Genomic DNA, 12,425 nt, shown 5'->3' with positions numbered 1-12,425 from the left:
TATAGGAAGCTGTGTCTGTATATATGTTCTGGCTTCTGTGGGTGACTTTGTTTACTCAGAAGTTCTTGTGGATGCACAAATAAAACTGATGCGGATCAAAGAAGCAAACTGGTCCGTCTACAAACATGGGTCTCACTTTGCTTCAACTGAACCAAAAGCAGATCGCAGGGCGTCTTGGGTAAACATGACCAAAACATACTCGCATGTAGGACGATACCCAGGCACAAGTGTTTCGTCTTCTCATGTTCTGATAGAAATCAGATCAACCCAAACCGCTAGGATCTGATGCAGCTCCATGTTTTACTCTGATGGAAACACAAGTTGTCCTGCATTAACCAGCACATGAACCAGTTTTCTTCTTTGTTGGTTGTCACCACACTTATGAGAAACTCCATAAATCCTGCTACACAGATTAAGAATATCGGGCTGTTTTTGTCCCGATGCTCCTTCCCGACCAAGGACAGCAAACGTGCGATTAACTATAGTCTTATAAGATTTTCCTATGAAATGATCATGTGGTCTGAGGTTAAGATCGAAGTCGTCCCGACAATCGGCTGCGAAACGGGTCATGGCCGACAATTGTAAGTATTGAACATGTTCAATATTTCTGACCAAAAATCTTCATGTGTGTGTGGAAAGCCGATGACTCCTGAATTGTGACTGTGTGGATGGTGACGTGGAATGAATCTAGCCAATCAGAGAGTGAGGTGGCTGGGGAGCAGGGAAGGATATGAAGTCCGTGTTCTCTCTGCTTTCAGTCTGTTGTTTTTTTCAGTTCTGGCATTTTCTGTTAACAATAGTCCCAACACCACCATCATTCCCTTGTCTTGTACATCCTCTGCCATGTTGGGTGTTGTGTTTTCCGGTTGTTTCCATGGTTGTTCTTTTTTGTTAGATTGCGTTTGATCACGCGAAATTTCTGGTTCGGAGGACTAGGTTCTAGATCGGTTGCGGGACAGCATCGTTATGTGTGTGTTGTTCTGTGCTGACATTATCAGAGCCGCCACACACAGAACAATCAAAACTGTTAAATGCCTGATTTTTTATCTTCACATGTGAGGTCTCAACCAGATAAAAAATCTCATGAGATTAAAAAAATCTTTGTGTACCTAGCCCATTTCCACTCATGAAATAGTTGTAGTCGGGTACATGGGGAAAAAAAGAGGTAGCCTCTTTCATGTGGAATCTTGATGCACCTGCAGATTCTCTGAGAACATAAATCTGGTACCATACAGCTACACAGCCGAGCTACATTTACAGGTTAAGAACCCCCCAAAAAACTCCACAACTTTCAGACACAAAGAGCGAGAACAGAGCGACACTCGAACTGCGGCAGTGAAACCCATTCACCAACGTCTGATTTCCATATTGATCTAGGGCATGCCTAGGCAGGAGCAGAACTGGGTGACCCAGTTACAGCAGACGACCCCATCCAGGGAGGCCAAGCTGAGTCTGAATCCCTCTGGTACAACCGTCCAGCTCGGCCTTACCTCCGTCAGCTGGCACCAACATGGGAACAGTCATCATCATCATCATCATTGTCACAGAGTGTTCCAAACACTCAGCTCTGATGAACTGTCTCCTCAGTGAAACGCAGCTGTAGCACCAGATTATCTGATTTAAAAAGAGACCATCTTAAAACTTAAAGACGGACCTCAGAGTATCTGGTAGAGTAGCTCATCCTGATGGATGAAGACCTGGGGAATCTGTGGAGGTGGGATCAAACCTTGTTATGAAAGAACTGTTAAAATTTGGGTGCTGAATGAAAGAGTGAGAAGTGGTCCAGAGGCAGCAGATGTGTGAGAGGATAGCTCAGGGTGATAGAGAACTAGATGAAGATCAACAAGGTGCAAGGTCCAGCTCCATGGAAGGATCAGCCTGAGTTCAGAACTCAATAAATTTAGTCATCTAAAACCGAAAATCACCACTTAAAAATGCTCCTGAAAGATCCCAGGGCCCTTGGGTACACAAATATTAATGTTTTCTTCAAAGACAAAGTAAAAACAAACATTGAAAGCGCCATGTCTGGATGAATCGCTCAGGCTGTTAGGAGGAAGCTGTGAAGTCAGGAGCAAGGTTATAATAGTTTTGGATTTTTTATTAGTTTTAGTTTTTATTTCGTTTTGACTTTTTGTTTTCAAATTCAGTTAGTTTTATTTAGTTTTTAGAGCAAATTTTCTAGTTTTTATCAGTTTTGTTTATTAAAAATGCTTAGTTTTAGTTTAGTTTTTATTAGTTTTACTGTTAGTTTTAGTTTGTTTTTATTAAGGTATTTGTCAAATTCAAAATAATCAGAATAAGCACTGTATATTAAAAACTTAACAAGATACAATTTTTAAAAACTATCAGGAGGAAACATGAACAGCCAACAACAAATCAAATACAACAGCCCAGAAGACAGCAGCCTTAAGTAAAAAATGTGTTTAATGCTGCTTCTGAGAAAGTGTGCTAGGTAAAAATCAACATAACCAACATACTAAAGACACACATCAACATAACATGAATCCATTCAAGAGACAGTTCAGTCGTTGGCAGCCAGGAGTCTAAAGGAGCTCAATCTACTCATGAACAACCTAACAAACTAGACTAAAGGTTTAATTCATTCAGATTAAACAATTCATAGTTAACTACATAAAGAATTACACTGGAGGTTCAGCAGCTTTAGTACAAATCACTGCAGCTGATTAACAGTACAGAACCTCACATGTTATACGGGACATGATAAAGTGAAAGCAGTGAATATTTTAGACACTAAAAGTGCACGTGTGTGGTAGAACACAGAGCCAGCAGCTGGTTAAGATACTGATGTATCAGCTGGATGATAAGGTGCTTTTCTTTTCAGAATTAAAAGTTTAGTCTCCCAGAAAGACCAAGAGAAACTCATCCATGAATTCATCTCCAGTAGGCTGGATTACTGTAATGGTCTATAACAGGACTTTCTAAAAAGAGCATTAAACATCTGCAGCTCATCCAAAACGCTGCTGCTAGAGTTTTAACCAGGCCTAAGAGATCTGAACACATCACACCAGTTTTAAAATCTCTACACTGGTTTCCAGTCAGTCACAGTAGAGATTTTAAAACCCTTCTGATTGTTTACAAATCCCAGAATGGTTTAGGCCTTGAATACATATGTCACGTTTCAGTAGACAGGACCCAGTGAAAGTCAGAGACACAGGGATTGGTGTGAAGAGAGTTTTATTGGCACAAGGGAATGTAGTCAAGATGAAAGCGGCTGGTTCCTTTCTGGCGGCTCGTCTGTGGACGTATGAGAGCAGGGGTGAGCAGACAGAATTATCAGGGACAAGAATCTGCTGAATGTGACCACGTACCAGAGGAGGTGAAGGAGCCCACACAACAGATTTCTCCGGGAGTGAGGACAGGAGCAGCCAGAGGAATTCCCACCGAGAAACTGTCAAAGCAACTGAACCAGAAACAGTTAGTATGGGGCAAGGTTGTCGGTTGATTGGTAAAAGCTCTAGGTTGAGCCTTCCAAAAGGTGATCCAGAGATCCAGTGGTTAAGTCCGTAATCCAATATCCAAATCCTGAAGACAATCCAAAGGTCAGAGTTCCAGAAAAATCCAAATGACAGAACAACAGAGTTACCAGACTGGGGCAGGCAGAATCAGGAAATCCAGGTCAAAATGGGTCAGAGGTCAAAACAGGTCGGCAGGCAGAAGATCCGGGCTGGAAGCGTGCAGGGATCAACCAAGACGATCTGGCAGAGAGAGGTTGTCACACACAGGTATATAAAAAACACAGTGTAGGTGGAGCACATCAGTAATCAGAGCAGACAATCAGAGCTGGAGGGAGAATGCCTTCAGGGATAGCTGAGAAATCTCAACCCCAGCCAAACCCCGTGACAACATCTGTGATATGTTTAGAGAATATAAACCTAGCAGAGCTCTGAGATCCAACAACTCTGGTCAACTAGTCCAAATCAGAGTCCAGACCAGAGTCCAGACCAGAGTCCAGACTAAACATGGAGAAGCAACATTTAGCTGTTATGCTGCTAACAAGTGGAACAAACTGCCAGTGGAGATTAAACTTTCACCAAATGTAGACATTTTTAAATCCAGGTTAAAAACATTTCTTTTCTCATGCGCCTATGCATGAAATCTGCATGTTAGCTTTTTAACTTATCTTGCTTTTAATCATTTTAATGTAATTTATGATTTCATTGTTTTGTGTTGCTGCCTTTGACTATTTCCTAATATCTGTAATGCTTTTGTTTTATGTAAAGCACTTTGAATTGTCCTGTACATGAAATGTGCTGTACAAATAAACTGCCTTTCCTTCTATTCTAAACATGCTGGACCTGCTGTCCAACACTGTAAACAAAAACGAATTTAAGCCTCTCCAATTCAGCTTTTCAAGATTTTGTGTGTGACTGTGTGTGTGGAGGGCTGTGTGTGTGTGTAACTGACAGTGTGTCTGTGACTCACGTTCCTCCCCATGCTGCTCAGCCTGGCTGAAGCTTCTCTTTCCGGGGAGGGGGGCAGAGAGGCTACCTGGTCCAGGTACTCCTGGTTACTCTTCTCATGCAGTTTTTCAAATGGACTTTCAGATTTGTGGTTTTTCCTTCCACATATTGTACCACCTGCTTCTTCTACAAGCCACTTTTATCTTTGACATGGTCATAATGAAAGAAATCGGTCTGTGTCAGCTGATGTCACACTCAGGATAGCTGCAGTCGACCGCCATGTTGGTTGCATCGTTGTAAACGACTGTTCATCGTCTTTGCCTGCGTTCTCCCAACTTCCTCCATAGCATCATGCTAGCCAGCGCGGGCGGACACGCTGTTGACACATAACGTCACGGCCTTTCAGGTGCCCTACGATGCAAACACCTGGTGTAAATCCAGCAGAGCTATGTAAACAGATTTCATGTCAACCCCGAAGGCTTATGTATGAAATAAAATAACAAAAAAACGATAACGAAGAACATTTTTGCTTCATTTTAGTTCATTGTAGTTTGTTTTGTAAACACACAATACGGTTTCAGTTAGTTTTAATTTTTTTTAAAAACTAACGTTTTAATTTTTATTTCGGTTAATGAGAATGTTTTTCTATTTTCATTTTTTCGTTAGTTTTTTTTAACTATAATAACCTTGGTCAGGAAGACCTGTGATTCCACCTCAACATCTATTTTCAAGCCCAATGCCCAAAATGAAAAGAGAAAAGCTCCACCAGAACACAGACGGGTACAAAAGGTCCTCGGTAGTGCCATGGGGTCACCAGTGGTGCAGTGGTGAGTTTAATTTTAAGAGGTGTTGGTCATGATGGATGTGAACTTAGCAAATATCCTCCACCAGAGGAGGACAGAGGGTCCAAAGGTTGTATGCAAGTAATAGTGGCATTACTTAAATATAACATTACTCAAGGAGAAGTAAAAGATAGCCACCCAAACAATTACTTGAGTAAAATAGTATTTGGAGAACAGGGTACTCAAGTACTAAATAACTGATTGTAATGTCTTATTTACGATTTTAGATATAATGTAAGCAGGCAGATAAGTTACAAAAACCATCTTGACCATTCATAATTTGCGTTAGTTGGTAGCTAATGCTGATTTGTTCCTCCATAGATCATGTATAGTGGTCTAGTTAGCTTAAGGTAGCTAATGCTAATTACCACCAAGGGGACCGGGTCAGTACGGGACTGTCTAGTATGGTGTGACACCTTTGATTTATAATGAAGAAAAACAACAGGTAACCCAGAGTCAAAATAACAGGGACAAAGTGGTGAGCTGTGACCCATCCTTGCTTGTAAAGGCTAAACCTTTGGTGGACACTACTTTTATACCCAATCCTGACACCATCACACATCACCAATTAATGTGCTGGTTGGGGACTTTTCCAGAATGTTGTTGGTGGTTATTAAACTTTTACTGGGTGTGTTGCTGCATCTTGTAAACGTAGTTCTGCTGCAGCAGCACCATCTTCTTGAGGTCTCTTTGGGAGGTCAACTTTTACAACATTTACCTGAGTCGGACTCGCTATATGGAGGAAACACATCAGTTACTTCACCACGATGAAGATAAGTACAGGGAGACCTTCAACGATCTGAACTTGAGCTGTAAGCCTGAAGATGTTGTCGGTCCTCAGACCTGAAACACATCCACAAACATTAATAGATCAAAGAGCTGTTCAACATCACAAATATTCAATGAAAACATCCAAGAACATTCCTTCATTCTCTCTGTGCCACTTAGTCCATTATGGGTCACGGCTAAGTTGGAGCCTATCCCAGCATTAACAGGTGAGAGGCAGGTACACCCTGGACAGGTCACCAGTCCATCGTAGGGCCAACACATAGGGGACAAACAACCATTCACACTCACTCCTAGGGAGAATTTAGAGTCATCAATTAGCCTAACATGCATGTCTTTGGACGGTGGGAGGAAGCCCAGAGAGAACCCATGCATACACGAAGAGAACATGCAAACTCCACACAGAAAGGCCACTGCCCTCAAGGTTCAAACCTCCCCCCAGCCGAGATTCGAACCGGCAACCTTCTTGCTGTGAGGCTGCAGTGCTAACCACCACACCACCGTACAGCCAAGAACAATTTAGTTAAATATAAGCAGAATCAACGCAGTGGGGGACTTTCTATGTCCAGAAGATCCAAGGAGCAATGTTGTCGGGGTTGGTTATAACACAAAGCTCCTATTGGCTCAAACAGCTGTCAATCACAGTTAGGATTGCTGCTGATATTCTGAAATCACAGAATCAATAATGTTTCCATGATTCTAGACTCAGGGACAGAGATAAAGGGGTGGCACTCATAATCATCTATACGTAGATGTCTCATTGGTCTCCGCTTTGTACGTCAACGGAGCCATCATATTGGTCCTGGCAAGTTAGCAGTGTTATTACAAAATACATGGAAGTTCTGTCTCACAACAACAGAACATATATTAGTGGTTGATGTTCTTATTTAAGAACATCCCTGTTTCTGTCATAAATCCTAATTTTAGTCTGTATCTGAGCCTATAAGTCTCCATAGTCTCTTAAGGTTGCCTATAATTGCATGCTGTCTTTTGTGTGTACACCAGCTTTATGAATGAGGCCCCTGCTGTGTTAGAAACATAGTCTGACATGGTCTGCAGGTTTTAAACCTAAAACAATGACTGAAACATATATTCTGAGCAGATGTTGATCACCGGATTGGTGCTGCAAGGAGATACTGACATAATGCTGGCAGTTAGCTCCTCATTCTGCTGATTGAGGTGCTCTTTGGATTTATGGCTTCAGGAATTGTTCATGCATGAACTGCAGAGGTGTTAAAAGGCCACAGAGGACCGAGAGCCTGCAGGTTTAAATCCACCCAAACACTTCAGCATCTGCATCACTACACTGATGAATCTGCTTGTTCAGTAAGAAGCTGCCTCCAGCGGTTTTAAATAAAAGTGAAGAATATCAGTGCTGAAACTATGGGCTCAGATCAGTAGGGGCCGGCTGGAGAAAGCACACTATTATTATACTAATAATCATTTAGCTCAGAATGTCTGATTTAAATGAGTTCAGTCATGTCTGACAAAAGTGATCCCAGTTTCTGGTTTCGATCCATGTGTCTGACTACATTTTAGGGTAAATCAGTGGAAAAATAGTTAATTACCTCCTCCATCCATGTCATTCTTATCTTTTAATAAGCTGGGGGAGCCAGATATTAAACCACAGCACAATCAACTCAAGTAAAACTAAAGAAAAAAACAAACAAAACAACAACAACAACAACAAAAAAAAAAACAAAAAAAAAAACATTTAAACAAATCAAGAAGCATTTGAGCCAAAATCTCCAACCGATGAGAAAATTAAAAGTGGGATGAGAAGATGCAGTCCACAAACTGAGGTGCTTCTTAAGGCTACAAGAAGAGATAGTGATCTTTAATATGATGACCCCATCTCACTGCTGTTGGCTCTCATCACATTTTTATTGGAGCCTCCAAAAAAGTTTCAACCTCAGATAACCACGGGTGTCAGACAAGGTCAGCACACTCTGAGGCAAAAACCAAGCCTAAACATGAAACCCAACATGGAGTCATTGAAGTAGGTTATACATGTGTAACTTGGATTCATCCCTCCATTTCTGTGACTCTTTGACTGAACACACTGTTTTATTTTAAGAAGGAAAATCGAGACAGTTGTTTCAAACTACACAGTAAGAACGAACCTGTGGGGAGAATCAGGACAATCCCTAGCTCCTCCAAAAACAAGCGCAGCTTGTACGTGGCTGTTGTTCTCCGCGTAGGTGGTGGGATGTACCAAAGCCCAGTAGGTGATATCGTTTTTTAGCTGTCAGCTCTCACTCTCCCTCCACTGTAAAATCTTCAACCTCCTGCCCGAGGAGCGGCTGTCAGGGGCAGAACTGGACGAGGCCGGCTGACGCAGCAGCCACCCTGGAATCGATGTACCGATGAAATTGTGACTGCCATGCATGGAGGCTAGCTGGAGGAAAACAAACCGAGCAACCACCAAAGTGATGGTTTGCAGAGACAGAGAGTCTCCAGCACCTGCTGTTCGAATCTCGGACTGAGAAATATTGGTTTGTCATATTCCCTTTGAGACACAATCACACCACCACCTTAAATGTTTTCTACTCCACTTTAAGAACCTGCAGCGCTGCGGAAGGACAAGAAGCTATCTGTTCCCTGATTAGACAGTTAGATTAGTCTTCATCTAGTCAGATAGACCTCAAAAGACAGGGACAAAATTCAAAAAAATTTGTGAACGTCATGCGGCAGATAACGTTTCAGCAGATTCTCACCTGATGCTCTGAAAACATTTTATCAGTAAATGTGAACTGCACCTGCACAAAGCAAGGAAAGGCAGTTTATTTGTACAGCACATTTCATGTACAGGACAATTCAAAGTGCTTTACATAAAACAAAAGCATTACAGATATTTAGAAATAGGAAAAGGTGTCAACACATAATCACAATAAAATAATAAATTACATTAAAATGATTAAAAGCAAGATAAGTTAAAAAAAAGTTAACATGCAGATTTCATGCATAGGCGCATGAGAAAAGAAATGTTTTTAACCTGGATTTAAAAATGTCTACATTTGGTGAAAGTTTAATCTCCACTGGCAGTTTGTTCCACTTGTTTCCAACATAACAGCTAAATGCTGCTTCTCCATGTTTAGTCTGGACTCTGGTTTGGACTAGTTGACCAGAGTCTTTGGATCTAAGAGCTCTGCTAGGTTTATATTCTCTGAACATATCACAGATGTATTCTGGGCCTAAATTATTCTGGGATTTATAAACAATCAGAAGGGTTTTAAAATCTATTCTCTGACTAACAGGAAGCCAGTGTAAAGATTTCAAAACTGGTGTGATGTGTTCAGAGCTCTTAGTCCTGGTTAAAACTCTAGCATCAGCATTTTGGATCAGCTGCAGATGTTTAATGCTCTTTTTAGGAAGTCCTGTTAAAAGACCGTTACAGTAATCCAGCCTACTGGAGATGAATGCATGGATGAGTTTCTCATCAAGCTTTGATGTGGCTGTTGAAAGTCAGGTCGGAGGCTATCAACACTTCGAGTTTACGAACTTGGTTGGTGATTTTAAGAGCCAGAGTCTCCACGTGTTTATTAATGCTGACCTACTTCTCTTTGCTACCAAACAGAATAATCTCAGTTTTGTCTTCATTTAATTGTAGAAAATTCTCCTTCATCCAGCTGTTTATTTGCTCCAGACACTGACACAATAAGTCTATTGGACTGCAGTCATCTGGTGACAGAGACACATAAAGTTGTGTATCATCTGCATAACTTTGATAATTAATGGTATAGTTCTGTAATATTTGACCCAGAGGGAGCATATATAAGTTGAACAGAAGAGGTCCAAGGATTGACCCCTGGGGGACTCCACAAGTCATGGCCACTCGCTCAGATTCATAGCTGCCGATCGTAACAAAATAACGTCGAACTTCTACATAGGACCTGAACCAGTTAAGGACTGCTCCAGAAAGTCCAACCCACCCACAACAGTGCAGGGTTGCCAGATTTGACTGAAAATAAGCAGAATGGTTTCTGAAATTAATGAGATTAATAAAATGAAATCACCCTTACTGTAAAATGATATTAAGTTTATGTGTCGAGATTAGACTGATTAAATAGAAAACTTTAGATATAAATTACTATATTCAGTGAAGCATATGCAAATGTATAATCACAAAAACATTTTAGTAATAATTATTTTTCTACACTCTAAAGAGAACATGAAGGTACTTGATGCTCTGTTGCATACTGAGACTTTAGGGTCACCTTGTAATGAATGCTCTGCTGTAATTTAGTAAAGACCCACTGTAGCCGTTAAATTCTATTTGACTAAAAACAGTCTAATATAGCAACAAGAGAGAGAGAGAGAGAGAAAGAAAGAGAAAGAGAGAGAGAGAGAAAAGTAGAAAGACTGACTTCATCAGTAATGTTATGTAGTCATGTGTAATGTATTTTTTGAGTCCTTACAGTGAAACTCAAGGACAAACATGTTGAACTTTTGGTTGTGAGAATTAGGAATGAACTGGAATATGATTTTATAAACTAATTATACAGTTTTAGCTCAGAAACAACCCTAAAGTCAGAATTCAGTCTCCACATACACTAAAAGGCCTCAACAGCTACATAGAATATGATATAGTGTCTAAACACAGCAACATGTGACATCAACTTCATTTTTTTATTGTTTGCACACTAATGTTTTTCTTATTTGAATAAAAAAATTCTGAATTATTTAAAGACAAACTCCAGTATTATTTTCAGGATAAACGTATACAGTAGTCTTCACTGCTGAGTTCTCCGGGTTCTCTCCTGCTGTTGGTGCATCACTGTGGCCTTTATCAAAACAGCTGTGGTCTACTTTGTGTTCACACAAATCAAACAGACAGTGTGTTTCATCCTAGCATTGTTTAGAGTAAGTGGTTTGGCGTTATCACCCATGGTCCAAGGTGAATGAGGGTCAATAAGTGTGTGTAAGAGAGTAGCTGAATATTCAGTGATTACAAAGAGTGGGCCATTTGACTAACAAGTGTCTCTGTGTGTCCTTCTCTTGTCTGCTAGCAGGCCATTCATCTCCCTCCATTTGATTTGTGAATGAAAGAACAGAGATGGAGGCAACCAGATGAAAGGAAGGATGGTCACATAAATCCAAACAGACGAGCATCAGTGTGCAGGCTGGTTGCAAGGATGAAGTGTTGGTATTTTATATTTCTGTGAACTACAGATACTTGCAATCCCAATAAAAACAGGTTAAACAAATCACAGAAATCTGAATCAAAGATCAGAGAGCAGCAGCTTGGAAAATTGTACTAATGAACATTTTCTTAAGTAGGTTTTGCATTTATTCTGATGGTCAAGCATGTAGGGTGCACTGTCATGACATCTAGTGGTGAGATTACAGATTGCAACCATCAGCCTCATCTACCAAACTTTTGATATGGAGGTGTCTTTGGATCTTAAACTCTTCTTGATTAAAGCCCCCTGTACAGGGGGCAGCATGATATTCTACAGTTCAGCAGATGTTAGCAGACACCAGAAAGCAACAATGCTAACAGTAGTGTAGCAACATGATGGGAGAAACTCAGCTAAAAGACTCTTACAAAGCATTGGCGTCCAAACCAAACATAGTTCAAACCCAAAGCAGTTAGTTATATGGAAAGCTAAAAAATAAAACAAAAAACAAAGAAACATGAGAACAACTCTGTCCACTTTAGAGCTTCTGCTAATTTCTCCACTTCAAACATAACACACAAACAAGGTATCAAAGCAGGTACTCTGCTCATTACAAAGATGTCTGTCTCATCACTGTGGGCCAAAACTCTGGGAACTAAAAGCCAGAATCACAATTCATGTCTTACGTCTGCTGTTTTGTGGTAAAAAGTTTGGTTCCTGTTAAAAAAAAACTCTGCTCATGTGTTCTCTGCCTTTGACCCTTTGAATCTGCCTTTGAATGAATCATGAAGATCCTGCTAGTTTCCATGAAGATGTAGGAGATATATTTATAGTGAAGGATTCACTCTTACTATCATAGACTATCTTGGGCTTCATTTCTTTCTGGATCCTCATGGTGTTTCTAAGGTGAATATGGGGGCTATCCCCGGATTTGACCATTGATAAAAGTGTCCATCATCAATATCAGTCAATGGCTTCCTGAGATATTTACATGTTTCACACCTCTATTAAATCAATTCATTCATCCAATTTCTACTGCTTATCCGTGGCCGGGTTACAGGGACAGTTGCCTAAGCAAGGAAGCCCAGATTCTCCTCTCCCCGTCCACATTCGCAAAGTCCGGTGGGATCCGGAGGTGTTCCCAGGCCAGCCAAGAGATGTAATCCCTCCAGTGTGTCCTCAGTCTTCTTCTGGGTCAACCCTGCAGAGAAAACTGATTTTGGCCACTTGTATTTGCGATCTCGTGACCATAGGTG

This window comes from Melanotaenia boesemani, chromosome 23 (assembly GCF_017639745.1).
Source record: "Melanotaenia boesemani isolate fMelBoe1 chromosome 23, fMelBoe1.pri, whole genome shotgun sequence".
Taxonomy (NCBI): Eukaryota; Metazoa; Chordata; class Actinopteri; order Atheriniformes; family Melanotaeniidae; genus Melanotaenia; species Melanotaenia boesemani.
This window is presented reverse-complemented; position numbering follows the sequence as displayed.